Source organism: Rhinolophus ferrumequinum, chromosome 21, assembly GCF_004115265.2.
Source record: "Rhinolophus ferrumequinum isolate MPI-CBG mRhiFer1 chromosome 21, mRhiFer1_v1.p, whole genome shotgun sequence".
Taxonomy (NCBI): Eukaryota; Metazoa; Chordata; class Mammalia; order Chiroptera; family Rhinolophidae; genus Rhinolophus; species Rhinolophus ferrumequinum.
The window spans coordinates 21,589,308-21,614,187 of NC_046304.1; the positions used below are offsets into that span (position 1 = coordinate 21,589,308).

A 24,880-nucleotide genomic window follows, 5' to 3' on the forward strand; every position below is an offset into this window, starting at 1 on the left:
GTTCCCATCTCACTTGCCTGGGACCTCACTGGGGAGAGGTGAATCTGCCTTGGGGAGCTCTCCTCTTTCTCAGTTACCCATGGGGTTCACGTGCCCCCAAGGCCATTGAAAATCTGAGGGCAGGCGCTCCAGGGGCTTCCCAAGACGCCCCAAGAGAGCAATCCCAGGTCCTTAACAAGGTCCACTGACACTGAGAATGCCAAACCTGTTTCTCTTTTAAATTTCAATTTGGTTCTGCCACTGATGTCATATATGGCCCCACTCTACCCCTCTACATGACATCTTATAATGTCCATGGATATGCGGTGTCATCAAACAGACTCCAAAGGGTTTCTCTGTCTCCTCTGAACCCTCTCCATTGCCTGTCTTTCTCCCTCTCCTTCCTTCTAATTAGGACAAGCAGTTTATGAACCAGGCTACATCTAGGTCAGATGCCCTCCTTGCACGTCGGTGGGACTGACCATCTGGCGGTGATATTCTGATTTGTACTCCCAGGCTTTCCCCCGACCGTTCGTGGAGGGTGGTCAGACCACCCTCTGGGGACTTGGGGACTTGGGGTCAAATCTCAACTTTCCCCTTAACTGCACTGATTTACTCTGTGACTTGAAGCAAGTCACTTACCCTCCCTGGGGATCAGCTAAAACAGAATGGCGTTGGACTAGAAAATGTGGTAGCCTTTCTGAACTTTCATTTAAAGGTCTGTGTCTTCTTCAGAGAGAGAGAGAGAGAGAGAGAGAGAGAGAGAGAGAGAGAGAGAGATCCACTGTGGGTGATCCCAGGCCCTCTCATGGCCCATGGACCTCACACCTGCAGCAGCCTGTCAATACAGTGGAAGCCTTCACGTTACATCATGGAGGGAAATAGACAGGGATCAAGAGAAACATAAAAAAAGGGAGAGACAGACAGAGATACTTAAGTGAAGACTAATAGAGCAGAGTAACGGAAACGGGTGACAGAGAAAGAAGGATTCTGGTCACATTTTGTGCCCACGACACTGAGGTTGAACATCATTTGGGGAGTTGACTGAAAGCCCAGGATGTTTGAGGAGAAGCCTGTGCTCCTTCCTGTTCCAGCTGGAACCTGTGTGGGCCCTGCAGGGTGAGCTGCATTAGATAAGGAAAATTATTTCTACAGTGGCACAAGTCCAGTTCTAGCTAATGTGCAGAGCAGGGAGCAGTGGTCCATGCCGCTCTCTCAGGCAGAACCTCCAGGGTTCACTGTTCCTTTGGGGACCGGTTGCCTTTGGCCTTGCACTTGCTGTTAGAACAGAAGGGTCTGCTGAGCTCAGCTTTCTGGTGCTACTCATGCCTGCGTTTCGAGATGCTGCTGTTCTGGAGGTAACTCACATACCCATTTTATGAGGCCAAAATCAAGGCAGGACTTGCAAGCCTTCACAGAAGCACGATTCATTAATTTTCTCATTGTCCTCCCCTCACTAAACAAATTGACCGAGCTTGGACCATGCGTCATAGCAGTGGACATGCTCACTTATTTTTTTTCCCATTTGCACGCCGGGGTTCTTGCCAGTGAATAACTAGCTTTTAGCATGGCCAATCTTCTCCACCTTTTCCCATGAGCCTTTGTCTTTGCTGTTGGATTATTCTGTTTTAATTTTGAGGGCCTCGTGACTCCCAGAGGACAGCCTCCCACAGGGTGATGGGGGTTGGGAACTAAGTCAGACTTTGGTACCAGGGAGGAGCTGCTAATTAGTACAGGTGCCTGTCTCTGCACCCCGCGGGGGCCTTGCCCACACAGGCAGCTGAAAATGGTGTGGCTGTGCAGTTGCAGGGAGATGGCAATGGCTTTTTAATAGCTGGGGGCCCCCCTCATTCATCTGCACATGCTGAGTTTATTTTTCCATTTGTCAAATTCTGACTCTGGGGGACCTCGGTTCGGAGTGGTTTGGGCTTCAAGATTGATGACCCGAGTGAATGACAGGTCCCCCTTCTCCTCTAAATGGCTGGCACTGCCAATAGGAAGCCCCACAGCCCGCTTGTCTCTGAAAAGCCTCTTTCCCCACCTCTGCTGAGGCAGGAGATAAAATATTTATTTGGGAACTAACCAATCCGCCACAGCTGTCTCCCCGCCAGTGCTAGACAGTGAGCAAGCAAGCTTCTGAACCAACAGGCAGCTTAATGGCTCAACCCAGGTTCGCTTTGCCAAAGGGAGGGAAGAAAGAGGGGGAAAAATAGTCCAGGCCTCTGTTTGGAGAACGGATGTTCCTTGGATGGAGAACAGCTCTCCACTGGGCCACACAATTCTTCGAGCTGCCACAGAAAGACCGAGAACACACTCAGGCTTGAGTAGCGTGCTGAAGAAATAGGGTGTTATGGCAGACAAAACGATTTTTTAGGCAGAAAGGAACCTTGAATTCTCAGGGGTAGTGAAATCTTAAAATTCACCCCGTCCAAACCTCAAATCCTTGAATCCCTGCCAGAATATTTCCTCCTATATTTGAATGCTTTCTGTGAAGGAGAAATCATGACTTCTCAAAGCAGATGATTCCCTACTTGGAATCATCTGTCTGTCGACAGCATTGTTCAGAACGAATTGACATCTGTCTCTCTGTAGCTTCTACCTACTGGGTCAAGATTAGCCTTAGAAACACACAGAACACATCCATTCCCTATTCTCCATAATGGCCTCCCACAAAGAAAGCAGCCGGTTCTCTTTGAGACTTCTTTCCTCCAGGCTGTGTCCTCAGTGGGGTCTTTCATGCTAAGCACTGGGGATACAAAGATAAATAAGTATAGTGAGATCAGGAGCATGTGCCTCATAAGACATGCTTTCAAATCCCTTCACCTGGCTGGTTGTTGAGAAGGGGCTGGCCCACGTCCACGCCAACATTTCTACTCCTCTGCTCATTCCCTTCCTAACTTATACCCAAGAGGGGTGGGTTGACAGTTCAGAGTTCAGGACACTCATTGGGCCGTGTTGGACTAGAGGGTAGGGTCACTGTGGGTGCAGAGCACACGCCACATGTGTGGCCTCCCCTTTGCCGTGTAGCCACTAGGCAGTAAGGAGGCCAGGCTCACTATGCTTTTTCTGACCTATCTCTTCTGTGCCTACAGCCATGTAAAGCCTGCTTTACTGACGCAGCCATCTTAGAATTAGAAACTATTGGCACGTGTGTGTGTGTGTGTGTGAGAGAGAGAGAGAGAGAGAGAGAGAGAGAGAGAGAGAGAGAGAACATTCAGGAATGACTAACTAGAGAAGTCTTATGTCAGGGGAAGTGGGGACTTTCCCAGCTCTGACAAAAATGTTCTGTGCTCATCTTGCTATCCTTCGTTGGGAATAACTCCCTAGTTTGTAACCCCGCAGTGCAGAGGGCTGTCAGGAGGGCAGGGTTCAGGAATTCCTGAGCCTCTGGCTTAACACCTCATCCTAATGTTCGGCTTCCCTATGCCTCTTGAAGTGTGACATCCAGAACTAACGTGAACACCTACCTTAGAAAATAAAGATGTGAAAAAGTCAGGGACATTGGGGACAGAGGGGGCCCTGCCTTGCCTGTGAGAGAGAATTGCGGAAGCATTGTTTGCGCCCATTGGTTGCTCACCTCCTTGCCCCGGAGAGAGTGGCAGAGAGGAGTGGTAACCTGTGCTGGGTCTCCTGCCTTTCTTGACTGTTGGTCTATGATCAATGATGGCAGGCAGCTCAGAGACACTGAACTGGGTGTGCTCAGAGGAATAATGTGACGAGTTCACCTGCGGAGGCTGAGGCCCTTGCTCATCAGAGGGACAAGTGATTTGTCCAACGCCGTGCTGTGGCAGCACAAAGCTGCTCGGCTCTCTCACCTTCACCTATTGGGGGCTCAGTGGAATGATTGCTAAAATAATGACAGCGGTTTCTAATGCCTGAAAAGGTGGAAGTGAGCGAAGGAGCAGCTAAAGATTGCTTGAGAGATAACAAATAGCACACAAGGCTCTGTGTATTTGGAAGAAAAGGCAGTGATAGCTATCAAAGTTCAGAACATGCCTACTCTTTGATCCAGACATTCCCTTTTTAGGTTTTTGTGTCCTACAGATATACTTCTACATGAGGGCAAAGATGTATGTGTGTGGATGTATGGCTGCATTCTTGGAAATATCCAAGACTCCGCCATCAGCAGGGGACTGGTTATATAAAATATGATCCATGTACATGATGGACTCCCATGCAGCCTTGAAGAAGAATGAGGCTGATCTAGTTCTGCTGAGATGGAACTCTCCTTGAGACAGATGAAGAAAGAAACCCTGCAGAACAGTGTGCTTCCATTTGTGCAAAATTAAAAGGTCTCTTCATAGACATATGTGCTTGTGTATGCGTAGACTATTTCTGGAAGGATCCATATAAAACTGGTAATACTGCTTACCTTTGGTTGGGAGTGGTGACAAGAGAATAAGGAATGGGAAGGAGGGAGGCTTGCTTTTCTCTCTACAGAGTCTTGCCTTGTTTAAATTCATGATCATAAGCTTCTACTCTAGTCCCACCAAAAATAGTTTATAATAAAAAGGAAGCATATGTCTGCTGCACATCTGCCAAATGCTGTGCTTCTCAATGACCCAAATATTTATTGAATACCTACGGTTTGCAGGATACTGTGCTAGCCCAATTGGGGGAGGAAATAGAAGAGATACAGTTCAGGACAGTAGTTCAGGGAACCTACTGTCCAGGTAAGGAGAAAAATGCATTCACGTAGGTATTCTACAAGTTGGAGGGGGAATGTAATCTAGACTAGGGAACTGGAGAAGATTTGACAGAGCTGACTTGTAAAGTATTGGCAGTAGAATTAACAGACCTGAAAATGGATGAAAGGGGTGCAGAATTCCAGGTGGAGAGAACAACATGTCAAAGAAATACGCCACAAAAAAGCATGTTGTGTCACCTTAAGTGCATGTACCTCCCTGTCTGCTTCCTGTATTATCAGAAATACTTTCTTTCGGGTAAAGGTATCCTTTGCTTTCACGTGTCTTGGTGAGAATGCAGACGCTTGCTTTTGATTGAGATATGAGAGAATGGATTCATTGGGGATGCTAGTAAACCAGCTTCCCTCACTAAAAAGGACTGGGTTTTAGCATTTGCCAGTTTCCGTGATATAAATATTCCCACCATGGCTGATTTCAAGCTACCAATACAGAATGGGAGATGAAAAGTGACACACTTAATGGACTTTCTTAAGCCTGAAAAAGCTCGCTCCAGCACTCCCCTGGATAAATTAGAATCCCAGAACATCAGAGCTAAAAGGAAATTAAAGAGATTTAAAATGGACCTTAGCTACATATGAGGAAATTAAGGTGTGTGCACAATGTCAGAAGAAGTGGCAGATTTGGGACATTATCTTCTAGTCCTTAGTTTAGTGAAATTTCTACTTTTCTTTGGCAATCACTAATATAATAGAGAGGATGGAACATGGGACCATGTAGTTCTGATGAAACAAGAGGTTATAAAGAAAGACAGAGAAGTTTCTTCGAGAGAGCCGAGGAGGGTAAGGTTTTGGAAGGAGTCTTGGTCAACAGGAACATTCTGTGTACTGGCAGGTATGTGAAAGGACCACAGCAGTGAGGAAAAGGCAGAGTCAGAGGAGATTTTAGGACGAGGGCTTGGAAGACAAAATTCCCAACTGCACAGTTTTGTTTAGGATTCACTTTTCTTCCTGGAACAGGAACAGAATGAGCTGACCCGATATGTGGAAAAGAAAAACTGGTTAGGGGTGGCTGGTTAGTTCAGTTGGTTAGAACGTGGTGTTCTCAACAACAAGGTTGCCGGTTCGATTCCTGCATGGGCCACTGTGAGCTGCACCCTCGACACGGAGATTGAAACAACTACTTGACTTGGAGCTGATGGGTCCTGGAAAAACACACTTGGAAAAAAAAAAGAAAGAAAGAAAAGAAAAACCAGCTAGTCTCATCATGATGACCTGTGTGCACTTGGGCAAGTCACTTCCCTCTGCAGGGGTCAGAGCCTTTCCCTTTAGAGTGGGGCTGGGGGTTAGTAGATCATTTCCCAGAACTCTTCCAGTGTGACAGTCTCCATGCCTGTGAATCCGTGAAGAAGTCCCAGCAACCATCAATGTAAGAAGTGACGGGGAGAATTTGTACAGCAAGGCGGGTTTATTTATTTATACCCAATTTGAGATAGACAAAGAGAAATCAGAGCAGCTGAAGGCAAAAGTGAGGTTTGTCTTTGTAAGTTTATAGTGGGGCTGGGGAGTGGATGATGGATGAGGGAAAAACAGGAAGGAGACTTCTCTTTATTATGTCATACATTTTAAAAATGTGACAACCCATGCTGAAGCAAGCTTTTTAGTGGAGAGCCTTTACCTTCAGGGCAAGGTCCAAATCCCTTTGCATGCACATAGGGACCTCCATTTTCTGCCCTTGTCTATCTTTCCAATTTCCTGTCCCAGGCGCCCCCAACCCACCCCTGCAACACTCAGAGAGCTCAGGCAGCTTGCTAACGCTCTGCAGGTTTGGTGCCTCGGCCTTGGCACACACCTCTCCCTGGAATGCTGGACCCCATGTATCTGCCCCGCCTGCAGACAGAGATAAATCACTTCCTCCCCTGAGCAAGCAGTGGCTTCCATATACATGTCATTTTAATGGCAGTAGGGCAATGTCTCTGCAAGTCTCTGTTTTTCTCTCCCCCATTTCCCTGCAAGGGCAGGAAACTTCTGTCTTGGTTCCTGAGGGGGAATTGATGACAACAGCCTGGAACTGATCACTGACTCCTCGACACCAGTAAATCCAGGTACAGTCAAGGGGGAGAAACGGCTCCTATGGCGCCCCCAGATCTCCTCCCTGGGAGAGAGAGATTGGAGTGCGCCAGCTGGATGCTGACTTTTGCTGAAGGCCACTGGGAGTGCTGATCTGCCAATCCCTCAAATAGTTTTTAGCTGAGCCCCTGAGGGAAATTGAGTGAAGCTCCCAGAGGGACGGGGGGTGTAATGGTATTGTACTGTGAGGTAAATGAACACCTTGCTCCACGCTGGGCTCCAATAAAGCCACTCTAAGTCTCTGGAGAGGAGAATATGTCCTCAGCTCCCACGCAAATCCATCCCACTGCTAAGTAAGAGCTGAGTGGATGCTGTGACCGGCCACCCAGATCCCCCTTCCGCCCTGAAGGACTTTCTCCCTGACTTTCCTTTCCCTTCCATAGGGGTTGATGTCCAGAGCACGCCCTAATACACTTCCAGCACGCTCATCTGCATCCCAGAGTCTACTTCCTGAGGAACTCACCCTACAAGGACAAAATCAGCCTGCTGTGAAGGGCTGTAATGTTAGCAGACTGCTTGCTTGGTAGGCCTGGGTGAAGAGCTCGTGGGACACTGGTAGGAATTGAAACTCCAGGCAACAGGGTGATGGCAACAGGGCAACCAGGAGAGCCACAGAGATGACCAGAACCAGCATATGTCACCGAAGAGGCACTTAGCCCTGGCCACCAAGCAGCAACCTGCATGCATGCCCTGTGGGGTGATTTTAGCAGCAGAGGGGAGACGACAGTGGGAGTGGGTAACAGTTCTGACATCACACTGGTTGGGGCTCTCAGCAACGTGGTGCTGTCACCCATGGCTACACATTAGATTCCCTTCCAAACTACTGATCAGGACTTGACCTTACGAGACTGTGATTTAATTGGTCTGCAGTCAGGCCGGGACCTTTGCATATTTTAAACGTTCCCCGGGGATTTCTAATATGCAGCCAGGGTTGAGAATTACCGATATGGTGGAAAGATGATGAGCCCTGGACTCAGACAAAGCTGGGGTTGAATCCTGGTCCACTAGTGACTGGGCAACTTCACGGTGTAAATCGCTTTTCTGAGATTCCATTTCTCATGTGTAATATCATGTCAATCACATATATGTCATGGAAATATCATAAGGCCGACATGTTAATAGTTGCAACGGCGATGATGATAATAGCCTTCCATCCATGGAGCTATCAAGATCATAGTTATTACTCTTTACATTTGTACTTGGCTTTTGCCCCTTTTCACCAGGGTATAACACCCTGTGGTAGACTTGCCTTCCTTAGCCCTCGCCCTATTATTGAGAAGACCTATTTCCTTATCCCAGGTGTAGTGACCTAAAGTCCAGCAAACTGTGGCTGCCGCAGCTAAATGGACAACCAATGACTCTCCTGAGGTTGACCAGATGACCAAACATTGGCATCCATGATTACACTGCTAGTCACACCTAGAACAGTACACCCAGCAGTTCAACCCTTCCAGACGACACTGGCAAGTGTGTTTTTGTCATACGATGGCAATAATAAAACCCAGGATACTTAAATGGCTTCCCCAGAATTGCACCAGTTATAGTGTGGCTTTAGACAAGCCTTTTCTCCTCTCATTGCCTCCGTTTCTTGCTCTGTAAAATACGGGTGGCTAATCTAGATAAATGGCAATTCTGTTCAGGTTGAGGCTGCTGGTTCTGCACTATTCTTCCCCCAGGATATGTCTTAGGGGACTCCCATCGCCTCCACCTTTCCCCATAGAGACTCTAATACCAAAGGTCGGGGTTCTGAGAGATGCTGCTTCACAGCAAGGGACCTAAGAGGCTGTCCTGGCTGCTACCCACCACAGCTCCCCTCACCCCGGCCCCCCAAGGGTTGTTAGTTTCCCCATTTCTCCTCCTGCCATCTAGAACTTTAAATAGCCTCCAGGACACTATGCGGCTGCCAGAAGTTGTAATTAAATAATGTCCAGCCGTCAGAAAAGCTGTTATAAATGGTCCTTTTGTCTGCACTACTGTCTGGAAAGCCAGGAAGGAGAGAAACTAGAGGGTTATAAATATGAAGGGCAGAAGTTCAATGGGAAACCTGGGGGCAATAGCTTTTTAGGGACCCTGAAAACCACTGGAGGTTTTTTTTTTTAAAAAATGTGTAATTATTCCATGGCAAAGGTCCTTATCCTGGCTCTGTGACTGGATTTGCACATGGGATGACCTGAGAAGGACTGGGGAAGCTGGTGTCCTCATCTAGAGCTGGTTCTCCAGTAGGCTGCCATCAGTTTCCCCTTTTAAAATCCAGACAGGAAAGTAAAAGGGGCAGTGTGAGTACTGGCCATCCAGAGACAGTGCTCAGATGAATTGTCATTAATTTCTCCTTCCTTTCCTTCCTTCTTCTCATCCTTGCTCTCTCTCTATCAACAAACACTCTTGGATCTCTATTATGTTTGAGAGTTCTCTCTCAGTGAAAAATACAGAGAAGAAATGCACATTTTTTGAGCATGACTTTAGTGTTAGATATTCTATGTACATTACTCCAATTAATTATGATAACACACCTACGAGATAATTATAAACTCAATATTGTCGATCTGGAATCTGAGGCTCTTTGATCTTAAACAACTTTCCCAAATCACACAGCCCATAACGAAAAGGTTGGGGAGTAGGACTCCATTAGCCTGTCAACTGCATCACGGCAGCGGCTGTATATCTTTTGGGTATTGTCGTGCTAGGGTGAAGCATGGTACCTGCCACACAGAAATACTTACGGAAGGAAGGAAGGGAGAGAATGAAGAAAGAGGGAACCAACTTAGTCTGTCAGACATTAAACCCAGTGATCTTTCTATCAATGCACATTGTCTCTGGAGAGTACACACAGGCAGGTATATATCAGAGAAAGGTATCAAACAGTTGGGGAAAAGGAGTTGTTAAAAATGTGCAAAAACAACACAATTAAAAAGTAGAAAGTTGGTTTCAAGAGAGAGGTGGAGCCGAAACGCTCTGGGTGTTTGGAGAGAGAAAAACTACTTCCAGTTGCAAGAATGAGGGAGCTTCACGGAGGAGGCAGAATTCAAGCCTTTTAGGATGAGTAGAATGTGAACCCAGAGAGATGGAGGGCAAGGAAAGCTGGTCAGACAGAGGGACGGGGGAGAATTATAAATAACCTCCGAGGGAGAGGCCTGGATTAGAACGTAAGCCTACATGGTGTCCTGGTGAGGTTCCTAGGGGATAATCTGGCAATGCAGCCCCTTTTCCGTGGGTGAGTGAGAGATGCGCTGGTGAAGGCAGTGAGTGAGTGAGTGAGTGAGTGAGTGTGTGTATGCGTGCACACATGCTGAGGTGGATGGTTAGTATTTCCCTCTGAGCTTAGGTGCCTTGAGGCCCACGTGGAAACGCGTCCATTTCCCGGGTGGGTCTGGCATGTGCAGGTCTGCCATTCACTTCTATCTGGACATTCACAAAGCTCTGCTAATGGGTTCAGCAGCAGCAAAAAGCTGTGGAGTGACTCCCAGGATGGGCACATTCTGTTGGGTAGGGGACTTGGACCCTGGCCGGCCCCTAGGAGACATGATCAGGTGTGGCACCGACAACGCTGGTTGGGGCATAGAAGGTACAGCACAGGGACTTAGGAGCTGGAGGGTGCTAATCAAAGCTAAGGGCTGACCTCCCTCCTGCTCTTCATTGGTTCGCCGGCATCCTCACCTGCCACCCCAGCAGCACAGGGCACCTGGTCCAGTGCACAGGAGCAGTGAAGGCCTGTGGAGGCTGTCATTGAGCTGCCCCCCTCTTCTGTCAGCCACCCCTGAGAGGGCATGGGAACAAACAGCCCAATAGTTTGGGGGTCATGAACTAATTATGTCTAGTGCACTTCTCCTTTGTGGAAGCATTCCCCAAGGCAAAATGGAAACTCACAGAGCCATGGCAAGAGACATGGAAGCTCAGAATGAGGCCCAAGCTAGAAAGACTCTGGATAAGAGCCCTGCCAGAGGCTGCCATCACTTTCTGGTGAGAGGGTACCCCCCCTGGCTGTTCCATTGGTGGGGAGCCCTTGCAGCCAGCTTTAGAGCAAGTGGTATACACAATTCCCCCACAAGACAGGAACAGGAAGGATTCTAGGTATGGAATGGGATTCTGAACTGAGCATATCTGCCATCAGGCCCCAGGCGGGTATCTTACTACCTGCCAGGGTGGCCTTGGGCATGTCTCTAAATGTCTCCGGGGCCTTGGTTTTCTATTCACAAACACTCATTCAGCAAGTACCTACTGTCTGCCCAGTGAGGTGCTGGGGACTGGGCAGCAGAGAAAAATACATGCTCTCTGCCCTCGTGGAGCTGCCAGTCTAGTGGAAGTAAAGAAGGCATTGCACAAAGGAGTGCACTATCACAGGCAGGACACGGCCTGAGGGAAAATGACAGGGTACTGTGGGAGGACCTTTTCGGCTGAGGCATCAGGGAAGACCTCTTTGCGGAAGTGACTGGAAACTGATTCCTGAAGGATAACTTCCCGTTATCTGAGTCAGACGTGGAAGAATAGTTTGTGCAAACGCCCTAAGGAGCGGAACGGTAATACATTGTAGGTGCTGAAGGTAAGCCTGTGCGGCCCGAATGCAGTGAAAAAGGAGCAAAGGGGAGTGACGTGAGTCTGGGGTGGCGTAGGGGGTAAGAGACGGTGCCTCAGGAAGGAGCCCATCGGCCACGAAAAGGATTTGGGATTTTACTCCCCGATTGTAGGAAAGCCACTGCTCAATTTTGAACAGGAGTGTGATGATGGGATTCACGTGCTAAAAATAAAATTAATCTGGGGAACGTAATTTGGTGGTTACCAGAGCGTAAGGGGGTTGGGGGGTGGGGGATGAGGGTGAGGGGGATCAAGTGTACGGTGATGGAGGGGGAGCTGGCTCTGGGTGGTGAACACACAGTGTGATTTATGGATGATGTGATTCAGAATTGCACAACTGAAATCTATGTAATTCTACTAACAATTGTCACCCCAATAAATTAAAAAAAAAATAAATAAAAAAAAAATAATAAAGTCAAAAAAAAAATAATAATAATAAGAGATGGAAAAACGACGCCAGAAACCACAATACTTGGATCTCCACACAGGGGAAAAAAAAGATTTGAACAAGTATTAGTATTTTCATCTTACAGAATCTACCCTATGGGAATAATCTGCTCGCAGAACAAAGAATTATGTACAAAAGTCTTCCTTATAGTTAAAAAGACTGAAACCACTCTGGCTAGCGTGTGAGGAGAATAAACACGAATAAGTCTTGCCTGCTTCAGAATCATACGAGAGAAGGATGTAAAAAGGCTTTGTAAGCAGGAAAGTCATGTGTGGTACACTTTGACACACCTGGAAGTCTCCCTGGCCCCTCACTCTCCACCCTGTCCAACAGCTCTGAAAATGCTGGTTATTCCAAAACACTAAAGCTTTGCATCTATTAAAAGGGAAATGGCCAAGGAGGGTCATGCTTTGAGCTAAGCAAGACAAAGGTTGGGCTTCAGCCCCCAAAGGAACTAGAAGCAATGATTCTCCACCCTGGCTGCACTTTGGTATAATAGCCAGCTTCCAAAATGCCCCCCAAAGAGCCTTACCTCCTGGTATATAGGCACTATGTAGCCCCTCTCACACTGAACAGACAAAGCAGATATTGTGGAAATGATGCAGTGTGACTTCCAAGGCTAGGTCATAAAAGACGTTGTGGCTTCTGCCTTTGTTCTCTCTTGAATCACTCACTCTGGGGGAAGCCAGCTGCCATGTTGTGAGGCTGCTCAAGCAGCCCTCTGGAGAGGTCCACATGGCACATAACTGAGGCTGCCTGCCAACAGCCGTGTGGAAGAACCACCCTGGAATCAGATCCTCCAGCCCCAACTAACACTTTGACTGCAACCTCCTGAAAGACCCTGAGCCAGAACCACTCAGCTAAGCCACTCCTAGATTCCTCACCCACAGAAACTGGGAGACAACACGTGTCTATCGCTTTAAATCATTAAGCTGTGGGGTGATTTGTTGCATAACATTAGATAACTAATGTTCCTAGGGAGTTTTTAAACGACTGATGCTCAAGTCCCACGCCAGTGATTCTGATTCATTTGGTCTGGGGTAAAATCCAGGCATCGGTATATTTAAAGCCCCAGATGACTGCTGTGCAGCCAATACTGAGACCCACTGGACTACAGTGTTGGGTAGGTCAACACAGCAGGGCTTAGGTACGGGCTGTTGCCTCAATTTCCAGAGCTAGAACTTGGTTTATGCTACGGCTCTCTCTTGGGAGAAGGCCAAAGCCCAATTTGAGGATCAGAGGCCAGGGTCACTGTGGGCTCACAGTCAGGTTATCTTAGGGTTCACCGCCTCTCACCATGGGATCCCTAAATTGCCCAGAGGACACAAGCCTATGGAAGGGAATCAAGTGGCTTCAGCTGGTGCCAGGCACATAAATCCACTTCTACAGACAATGGCTTTGATCATGAACTCTCCCTGCACTCCTACACCTTCAGGACAAAGGGGTACAGGATGCCCAGTTCTCCACAGACAGACAAACCTCCTGCTTCCTCCCACTTGCCATTATGTTTTCCATCCAGACCACGTTTCTGCATCTGAATGTGCTCTTTAAAACTTATGAGCAATGATGACAACTGATTCTGAAAACCTTTGTGCGTCCTCGAATTTCCGTGGCTAATGGGTCATTGTGCCCATCTCTGAACAAGAACGCAGGAGGCCTGACTGTGTCTTTGCTCCCCCTCCTGTTACCTCTCTGATTAAACCTGCAATAAAATAATTAACATCACTATGAAGGGAGTCCTAGTAGGTGAAAGATGCTGATGGGATCCTTGGAGGCTGTGGATGCCCCGCCTCCCTCAGCACGACATGTGGGGTGAGTGGGCTGGTCTCTGCGACTCTCCTATGAATGGCCAGTAGCACCACCTTGCATATCATTGCATGATATATGAGTTCAGAAGTATTTATGGACATTTTTTGAACACCTGTAATGTGCTAGCCATAGGAGACAGAGCCTTTAGTAAAGTAAGAACTTCTTCTTGTTCTCAAGGAGATTTTAGCTTAGTAGAGACAAATAAGTAACAGACAATACAGTGTGATCTCGGGGGACCTGTGAGAACACAGATGAGGTATCACACTCGGCCTAAGAGACCTTTGGAAGAAGTGAGATCTGAGGTGTTTTGTTGTCGGGGCGAAGATGGAGAAAAGGCATTACAGGAGCAGCAGGTACAACGTAGCACATGTAGGGGGCCTGAGGCTTCTCAGGGAACTGTAAGCAGCTGCGTATGGGTCTAAATATTTTCCTGGAATCTATGGCATAAGGAGTGGCCTAAAGGTATCTGAGGAGTAGCACCAGGCTGTGTACAGAAGGGGCACAGAGGGCAGAATTCACCAGCTGCAATGTACATCCCTGACCCGACTCTGCTCCATACCCAGCTCCTACTCCTTTGCGCGGACAGACGTGGATGACCCTCGCCTTCACTGTCCCAGCCTAATGCTTGCTCCAGCTCCATTTCCAGCATCAGCACTTTGATTTGCTTTCTCCTCTGTTGCCTGACCCGCTGGCACCTGGTTTCTTCCTCCTGTCTGCTGCCTACATCTTGTTAAAACTGGCCTCCATGCCATCAGCCTTTCTGACTCTAAGACGGGCCTCCAGGCTTTCTCTTATAAATAGTATCCACAGGCAGCCTTAGCATTTATATGTGTTTTTTGGAACCAGGAGCTAGACAGAAGTGGCTTAGGAAGGTAGAAACCCAAGTATCTGAGGGGATTCCAGGAGAAAAATCTGGAAGAGACACAGCCCTCAAGAGTAGGGCACCCTGGATTCAGAATGGAGGAAAGAAGTGTGTGTGTGTTGGGGGCGGAGGGGCAGCAATAGCACAAAAACCCTCGGTAAGGAGGTAAGAGGCTCCCAAATAATCCCTACTTTCCTGTCACTTACCCTAGAACAGGAGTCACAGTGTGGGTGCCTTCTGTAAATGTAGGGCCAGAAAGATGGTGTACATAAGTCAAGTGGTCGGTGAAACAATGGAGGGTGCCGGGGCCATAGCAAACAGGAGAGCTCATGTTCATCAGTGAGAGATGCTACCACGTAGGTCCAGCCAGTTCTTGCCATATGGGAATGTGGTATAATGTGACTGACCATTCAATTTCTCAAGTAAAAAAATCTGGATTTTAATTGAAAAGAGTTGGCAGTTAGTTCACACAAAAACAAATGAAAAATACCTATACGTAGTATTGATGAAGACAGCAGTTTTCTAATTTCACCAATTCCCCAGATAAACAGGGCAACTAGAGACCAACCTGTCCTAAACTGTGGACATTTACATCAAACTAGGTGACAAGGTATCCCCATGGACCCTGACACATAAGCAGGTAAGGACACACCACTGACACCCCCAGCCCTGCATGACCTCAGCATCTATGTAGCATGAAGCAGTGAGGTGTCTGATGGGCCTGAGAAAATAACTTTCACCAAATAACCCACAGAGGCTTACTGGGAAGAATAGGATGGGGGCAATTTGAAAATAGCAGCTGAAACTGGAAGATTACGCCCAGTCCACTAGGGGGTGAGTGCAAGGGGACTGTGGCAAAGTCTGACAGGATGACGCAGTCCAGACCCTATAAACATGCAATTGACCAGCCAGGCCTCCCCAACCGAGGTTGCATGTATTGATGAGAAACTGCTGGGATGGGATCAAAATTAAGTAAAACAGGGATCACAGAATCAAAAAGAGAGAGAAGGTACCTGTAAAAATGAGTAAGGGAAGAGAGTCAGGAAATCTCAGAAGGCAAGCTGCCATCTTCTTTAAAACTACCCAAAAACAACCAAAGAGGTTGCTCCATGAAGTTAGGAAAGCTACCCTAAACCAGGCCTCCTTCTCAAGGTTCAGGAAAATTATGTTCAAATAAAAATGAACATTATGAAAATATTGAGGCCAAACCCACACAAAATTATGATAAGAACAAAGAGAATAAGGTACAGAATAACTTCTTTGCAGGCAGTGGAAGTATGCCAGAAAGATATGCCCACAAAACAAATCAAAACTGTAACCTAATGAGCTAAAATGATGTAACAAAAATGAGCTAAAAGACATTAAGAAAATGACATCATCATCAACATAAATGAGAATAATGACAAAAACTTCAGAAATTATATGACAAATCACAGGAAGGAATTAGAAGGAAAGAAGTTATTTCAAAAATGAAAATTAAAACTGCAAGAACACAAGGATAAATAAATACAAGAAAAATGTCTTAAGAATAACAGAATGTGGAAAGAAGGAAACTTTTAAGCATCAAAAAAAAGTGAAAAAAAGATAAAAGGAATTTGATAAAAAAATTTAAATTTTGAACAGAAAGAAGCATAGAATATCCCATATGTAGCAATTGGGGTCCTTGAAAAAGAAAAGCAAAGTAAGGGACAAAGCTAATGCTAGAAATAATAATTTAAGAAAACATACCTGAAATAATAATAAAAGGTCTGAACCTATATATTGAAAGAACACAAGTATATAGTATACATGAGAAATTGAGCTTGAATGACCAATAGCAAGACATATTCTGGTAAAATTACTGCACTTTAAGAAAAAAAAAAGTTTTTTTTTTAAAGCAGAAGAAAATTATTTAAGCCTCTTGCCATAAAGAGGACATAACTTACAAGGAAAAGAAAAATTAGGTTACCATCAGACTTTCTGAAAACAATGTGTTATGTTAGAAGAAAATTATGTGATATTTTTAAGATACTTGAAAAAAAATATAATTCAAGTGTTTTAAATTCGGAAAAACTGACTTTCATGTACAAAGGACATAGGTAACTATTATCAACATGCACAAACTCAAGGAATATTATTCCTGTGAGTTCTTCTGGAAGGATTTACTGGCTAACAAGCTTCAGATAAACAAAATCACCAAAGAGACATTAATATTGAGGACTGATGGTGAGCACTGAATACACAGCGACTTATAAAATTAAGACTGAATGGGGGTTAAAAGAGAGACAGTGTAGTATGCAATGACCATATGATCTGAAAATACAGTTATGGTACAACTACAAAAATTTAGGGGGTTATGAGCGAACATATGCAGATTTAAAAAATTATTTTCGGTAATACAAATAGTGGTGGTAGTATTTGTATTGTTTTTCTGAGACTGTTGAGGGGATAATGTGAGATAAAGCAAATGATTGATCCTGGGAAATGCTAGTCTTCTTATCTCCTGGATTCTCAAGAAACCAGGACACTCAGTTTGGAAGAAAGAAGATACAGATATAATAGGAAAGAGATTAGGTAAAACCCAGTAGTTTTGAATTTGAATTGAAAGTATCAGTATCTGGGTTTTGTCCAACTCTAGGCTGGAATCTGGCTTGCCCTTTGTAGCTATGCAAACACGGGCAACTAGCTCAATGTCTCTGAGCTTTGTTTTGCTCCCCTGTAAAATGGAGATAAACTTCATTAGGGCTTCTTCTGGTCAAGATGATGGAGTAAGTGAGTGCTGTACTTACCTCCTCTCACAACCACATCAAAATTACAACTAAACTACAGAACAACCATCATTGAGAATTGCCTGAAGTCTCGCTGAACCGTAGCCCTACAACTAAAGACATGCAGAAGAAGCCACCTAGAGACTGGCAGGAGGAGCAGAGATGTGGAACGGGCTGATCCCACACGATGTGTGACCGTCCAAGATCAGGAGGGATATATTGGCTATGGAGGTCCTTGGAAAAGGAGAGAGGGGTCCTATCCCCACACCAGGATCCCCAACCCAGGGTTCCAGTTCTGGGGAATGAAGTGCCAATAACTTCTGGCTGTGAAAACCAGCAGAGATTGTGGCTGAGTGAGACTGAGGGCGGCTGTAGCCCCAGATGCTCCTCTTAAAGGGCCTGTGCATGGACTTACTCACTGACAGTGAGTAGCTCTGAGCTCCAGTGCTAGGGTAGCGGCTTGAAGGGCAACAGGGACTTATGGGGAGGAACTGAGTTGTCAGGCTTGAGATCAGGAGCTGGAGGGGCAGCCCTGGATGGAGAAGCTGATGGAAGCCATTGTTTCTTTGTGGAGCCCTCTCCCGTCCTGATCTGCAGACACAGGCAACCAGCATATCTGGGTCACCATCAACCTAGCTAACATCATTCATTCACTCTATCCTGGTGATTCCTTGAGACCCTGCCCACCCAAATTTGGGGCACATCCAAACTGTTTCCAGTGGCTTTTCCATACAAATGGCTTGTTTTGGCTCATACTTTGGACTTTTCTAAAATCTCTCAAAAGTTCACAAAACTCAAAAAGCAGCATCTGGCTTCCGTGTGTTGTGTACCTCTGGCAGAGTAGCCCTAAGCCTGACATAGTGACAGCTGGCCTCTATTTGTGGCTTGGCCTCTGAAGCACCTCCAAGCCCAGCATGGGTGGTGGCCATCTGTGAATTGCTTTGTGGCTCATGCCAAGTGGCCCTGGGCAGGGCTCAGGCTGCAGCTGAACTTGGCCTGCAGTGCGTCCCCTCACAGGAGGCCCTAGAACTGGCATGCCCAGTGGCCAGCTTTGGACCAAGCCAGAGTATCACCCGGCCATCTCCAAGAACGACACACCCAAAGGGCAGACTGTTAGGAACCAGAGCCATACTAAAAAGAATCCTGCTTTGTAGGGTCAGCCCCTGCACACTTATAATGTAGAATCTAAAGAACAAAATAAACAAACGAAACAGAAACTAACTCATAGATACAGAGAACATTTTGATGGTTGCCAGGTGGGGGTGGGGGGATGGCAGTGTGTGAAAAAGAAGAAGGGATTAAGAAGCACAAATTGGTTGTTACACAGTAGTCATAAGGATGTAGGGTACAGCATAAGGAATATAGTCAATAATATCGTGATCGTATGGTATGGTGTCAGATGAGTGCTGGACTTACCATGGTGATCAATATTATTGACTATATTTCTTATATGTTGAATAACTGTGGTGTGTACCCAAAACTAAGATAATATTATGTTAGCTATATTTTAATAAACCATCAATTAAAAAAGGAAGGGAGTATCAGTATCTCTATGGTATTTTCTAGCTCTGTCCACTGACAAGGCCTAGAAACAATGATCAACCCAGTGGCAATGACATCTCTCGCACACAGATTGTGGTCTTGAAATACCATTTCCCACTAGATGGAAGGAATCAGGACTTCTTGAGACATGTCATTTTTCAGATGCAAGGCTGGAAATGTACAAGGTAAGTCTGGAATATTTTGTCACACTAGATGGCACACAGTTTATCAGAGAGTACTAGAATCACGTTAAAGGTCCCAGGAGCCAACTTAGAGAGCTCATACTGGCTAAGGAGTCCATTTGAACTTCAATAAGGATAATAATTAAAATGGATTGAAACCCATTACATACATTTAAATACTGTGTTCATAATATTGTGTCAATAATTATACTTTTGTCTTTATAAATGTATCTTTCTTTTGATTATACATTATGTTATATTTATTATAATATAGTTGTAAAAGAAAATATGAACTATAATATTATAATAAATACATAATAATTATATATAAATATATTATATGTAAGTATATAATTGGTCAGCTTGGTAAGATGATAGGGAACCAGTTCTTTATAATGAAATCGATAGATCAAGTCTTTCTCATATCATTCTTGCATGAACTACAGGGGAAGTATCTCTTTATAGAATTTCGAACTATTTTCACTTTATTCCAACTAATCTATAAAAAGGAAATGATTACATTGGAATTTCCACTTTTATGTTCTCTAACAAAGGATTGAACCTAGGCTTTGAGCACCAATAGCATCATAAAAGGAAAAGGAAAAACATCCGTTGCCTCCTAAAGTACCACTTGTGGTCTGGCCAAAGGGGTCAAAGCTGAGTTTGAGCTTGATCACACCTCCGGATCCCGTTGCCCATTTGCAGGAAATCCAGGGTACATGTTGAATGGCATTAGTGAGCAATCAGCAAAACTCAGACAGTAGGAAATTCAGGTCAGATGATGTAGATTCCTCAATGGATAAAATGTTAGAGAGAGAAAGGAATGGAGAGCAAGCCAACTGTAATGCCTTAAAGACCTGCCAGACTTTTTAAAGGGGCAAGAGTACAGTCGTTAGGGATGTACAGTTGAGTGATAAAACTATAAAGAAAACACAAAGAATGGTTTATTCAAAAAGACAGACTATAATTACTTTGCGGGGATGGAGGGAGGCGGTTGTGACAACAAGGGGTTACCAGGAAGGAGCTTCTGAGGAAACCGGCAACATTCTATTTCTTGACCTGGATGGTGGTTATGAGAATGTCTGTCTCATAATAATGTTTTCAAGCTACCCATTTATTTTGGTTTTGTGGACTTATTTTATTTTAAAACACAAAGTTGTGGTTTTTGTTTGTTTGTTTGTTTTTTAACCCACATATAGAGATAGGCCAAAGATAACAACGAATATATCGATCAGGCTACCTTGGTCCTTAAGACTTCCAGGTTCAAATCCTGCGTTGGAGGACTGGGTGTTGGCTGTAATGTAGACTCCCAAATGCATGTTCTCTCTGGCTTTTAGACATTTAAAAAAAGATTATCCAATGAAGAGGTAGAAGTCATGAGAGTAAGCTTCCGGCTTTAATTAGGAGCCAAGAATGAGCTGAATAATAAAATATAACTTGGCCCAGAGTAGAGGGCTCCTTGCTTTTGACATTTCTACTTTATTTTAACCAGAAGCCCTCTGGAATCACAGAGGCCCAGAAAATGTCAAGAGAAATGTCTATTTATAATGGTGGCTCAATATTGTTAGGAGAATTCTACCTTAACAACATCCAATATGTCAAATTTCTTGGTAATTGTGATAGTTCCATCACAATTACATTTTCCCCTTTGCAGGAGGGTTTGGCGGTCAAGGTTCCTTTAAAGCGGAGCTTGCAGGAGGACGTAAGCATTTGTTTACAGAACTGTAATTGCTTCCCAGGGTGGAGGGAGGTGTGGGCTTTTCAATGGATTGTCCAGCCCCTGGGCAAACGAGACAGTTACACACCGGAGATCCAGGGTTCTGAGAGCTATGACGTGCATCACACTGCAAAGAACTGGAGAATGCCATTCATTCCCAACTTCCCAGGCCAAACTCACTTTTCTTCTTGTATAAGCTTGCATATTCACACAATAGCCCAGCTAACAAAATCAGGGAGGTCAGGATTTCTGAATCATCTGTTCAGCACATTGGGCTGCATATTTACCTAAGTAATTATTCAAATTAGTCATAAAGCCTTTTTTTCCCCCTTATTTGGGACTTGTTAGTGAGGAGGAACAGAATATTTGACCCCACTTTGCCACATTGGCATGTGGATCATTTCTAGCTGAAGACAATCAAGACTCAATCAACTCAGAAGAGCTGTTTACCTTCCTGTTAACTGCCTAAAAGAATTTAGATAAAGGGCTTGTGCCAGGAGAGATCTAATACCACAGAAAACTTTTTTTCAAAAGACTTATCTGCATGGCATAGCAAACATTTATTTCCCATTTACTCTTCCTATCTTCCTGTGAATTGTCTCCCTCTCCTTGAAGCCTTAGAACCCCTCACCCCTTCTCTTAGCTCAGGATGGTATATAAGCCTCCATTCCCTGACTGTCTTTGGGTCTCATGGCTTTGGGTCTCCCGTATGTGTAAAATTTCTCCTGCTAATCTGTCTTATGAGTATGTCAATTTAATTATTAGAGCAGCCAAAGAATCTAGAAGGAACGAAGGGAAAATTTTTCTGCCCTTACTTTAGTGTCTGAATTCCCTTCCTATGCTTGGAGACTTCTCAGTGTATGGATTTTGGTGAGAAGAAGAGGCTTTCTTTCACTATAAAAGCTGAAAACACCAATCACTCATTTTCCCAGTCTCATTTGTGGCAAGGGAGCAGGCACATGTCCTGGGCCCAACCTATCAGAAACACTCACTCCGGACTTCATAGCCAAGAAACATTGATGGTGGGGAATTTTTGACGCAGTAGTGGAAGAGATACCGTGGCATCCTGTTTCTGTAGACAACGGTCAGAATTGACAGTGCGAACTTTAGTGTCCCGGGTTGGATAGTGGCAGAAGCAGGGTCTTCACTGATCTAGTTCTAGGGCACAGGCTGTCCTGCACAGCCTCTCTGTGTTGTGGCTTATTTTCTCAGAATGATTCTATTCTATCGTCTTGTTGGCTATTCTTTGAGCAACCCAATGTCTTTCACCACTTTCACCAAAGGTCTTCTCTGCTTAAATCATCTGGAGTCCTCTTTCTTTTTTTTCCCCCTGTAACTTTCAATTTAGAAACCTGGCTGACACCATGGTCTGATAATGTCATGATAAGTCACTTGGAGTGAAAAGGGACAAGGCCTCAAAGAAAACAGCTAGACTAATTTTTATGAGAAAAGAAGAGGACTATTTTTTTTTTTTTTTTTTTTTGGATTGAGGAAGGAGTAGAGAGAAGGATGGTAAGAAGAAAAGGTGTGAAGTTGAAACAATGTAGGGTGAACGACCTGTGAAGATTCCCTAAGAAGGCATAAGGGCATGTTAAGAATATCTAGTCTTCAATGTAAAGTTGTTTTAAGTGTCAAGTACTTCACTCTATTCCTTGCTTTCTTGACTTTCCAAGGTGTCTAGAATAAAATATACTCCATACTCATCAATGCTTTCTGTAAGTGGGGTTTTGAGCATGTTGTGGGCAGGAGAGGCTGAGCTCAGAGCCAGAGGAGCACAAATAAATTGAAGTCCTCTGGACATGTGCACACATCTCCTGGAGGGGATGCTCCAGAATAACAAGTAGGATTCAAGCCGTTGACTGACCTCTGGAGCCACTTAGGAGCAGGGTAGGAAGCAGTGCCTTCTGTTCGGGAGGCAAGGACAAGACAGGAGGCAATGAACTCCAGAGACAGGAGTATGGATGAGAGTCAAATGTAAGAACTGGTGAAGGCAAATGAGTCAACACACAATTGGAAGGAGATGCAGAGCAGAAAAACCGATTTCTAGTAGGCGTTAGTCCTTTTATTTTTTATCAGATATTTTGAGGTATAATTTACATACCAATAAATTCACCACTTGTAGTGTGCGAGTCAGTGATGTTTGAGTTGTGCAACCATAATCACAATGCAGCTTTAGATCATTTCCATCACCTCAAAAAGTTCTCTTGTGCCCACTTATAGTTAATCCACATTCCTGTTCCTAGCCCCAGGCAAACACTGATCTACTTCCCGTCTCTATAACTTTGCCTTTTCTGGAAATAGCATACAAATGAAATCATAAAATATGTAGTATTTTGGATGTGGCTTTCACTTACCAGGATGTTTTTAAGGTTTTTCCATGATGTAACATGTAGTTCACTCTTTTTTATTACTGGATACTACTCCACTGCATGTACATACCACACTTTTAAAAATCCATTTGACAGTTGATGGATAAAACGATACAATGGGGAAAGGACAGTCTCAATAAATGGTGTTGGGTAAACTGGATACTCATGCGCTAATGAATGAAACTAGACCACTATCCTAAACTACACAAAATTCTAACTCAAAATGGATTAAAGGCTTGAATGTAAAGCCTGAAACCATAAAACTCCTAGAAGAAAACATTGGCAATAATCTCCTTAATGTAGGTCTTGGAGGTGGTATTTTGAATCTGACACAAAAACTAAAACAGCAACGGTAAAAATAAACAAGTGGGACTACATTAAACTAAAAAAGCTTCTGCACAACAAAGGAAACCATCAACAAAATGAAAAGACATCCTACCAAATAGGAGAAAATATTTGCAAACCATATATCGGATAAGGGGTTATCCAAAATATATAAAGAACTCATACAACTGAATAGCAAAAAAACCCAAACAATCTGATTGAGAAACTGGGCAGAAGATCTGCATAGATGTTTTTCTAAAAAAGAGAAACAAATGGCCAACAGGTACATGAAAAGACGCTCAACTTCATTAATCATCAGGGAGACGCAAATCAAAACCATAATGAGATATCAACTCACACCTATTTGAATGGATATTATCAAAAAGATAAGACACAACAGATCCAAGATGGCAGAGTAGATAAACACTGTGCCTGCATCCTTCCATGAACACATTAAAATTACAACCGAATTACACAACAATCAACCTGCACAACCATCTGAAGTTTAGCTGAACAGAAGCCCTATGACTAAAAATATAAAGAAGCCACCTCAAGAGTGGTAGGAGGGGCAGAGACGCAGAACAAGCCTCAAACCTCCATGTGACGGTTGAGAATTAGGAGGGATATCTCGGCCATGAAGATTCCCCCAGTACTGATGCCAGGGTGAGGAGTCCCCTCAACATCTGGCGGTGAAAAGCAGTGGGGATTCAGACCATTTGGTTGGGCCGAAAAGTTGCAGGAAACCCAGACATCCGTTTAAACGGACCGCGCACAGACTCACTCGCTTGCAGGCACTCACCTTGGGCTCCAGCGGAGGGACGGTCACTCGAAAGGCCTCGGAGACATACGGAATGGGGGCAGACGGAGGTGTGTGGCTTTCGGGAAAGGACTGAAGGACAGTAGGCATTTTCCTGGTGAGGAGTTGACCTTTGTGCAGCGAGCAGGCAGGCGCCATCTTTCCTGTGTTGAGCCCGCCCCCTCTGACCAAATCTGAATCTGATTGGCCTGGTGAGCTCCGCTGCTCCATTCTGCTGACTCACTGGGAAGCTGCTCCACCCAACTCCCACACCAGAGGCACTTTCTCCTTGAGCAGCTGGCCCCATCCACATTGCACTCTTTTTTGTAAAATTATTGGAGTCCGGCAGGCCACAGGTGAGCAGCAACTGGCCTTAGCGTTCTCTGAGGCATTTGCTGAGTTGCTCCAGGCTCAGCACTGGCACCAAACCAGAATTTACATTAACTTGGTAACCACAATTCTTTCCACTCTAGTCACTCCCTGAGATCCTGCCTCGCTCAATTTGCATACCACATGAGGCTCTATCAGTGGCTAAACCCAAAGGGAGGCAGGAGGTGGCAGCAGGCCTCCAAGTGTCCTGCTCTTTGCAGAGGCCCGGTACTGGTGGCAGACATCCTCGTTTGGTAGCGTAGCCTCTCCCACTTGCCTCCAGGTTTAGCACAGGCAGCAAACAACCGTGGATTGCTCTGTAGTCCTACTAGGTAGTTGGTCCACAAATAGTTGTAGGCAGTGGGTGATGTGGACCTGCACCAAAGCCCCTCCTA

The 24,880-nt window shown here is 45.1% G+C and overlaps 1 protein-coding gene and 1 non-coding gene across 3 annotated transcripts in view; one reads left to right on the plus strand and one right to left on the minus strand.

Annotated features, from left to right (window-relative positions):
• Positions 1-24,880, minus strand: part of ASIC2 (acid sensing ion channel subunit 2) — a 1,003,508-nt gene that overhangs the window by 372,950 nt on the left and 605,678 nt on the right. The window lies entirely within an intron of this gene.
• On the plus strand, positions 5,692-5,765 carry TRNAE-CUC (transfer RNA glutamic acid (anticodon CUC)). Its single transcript has one exon. It is a non-coding gene; the product is annotated as a tRNA-Glu (tRNA).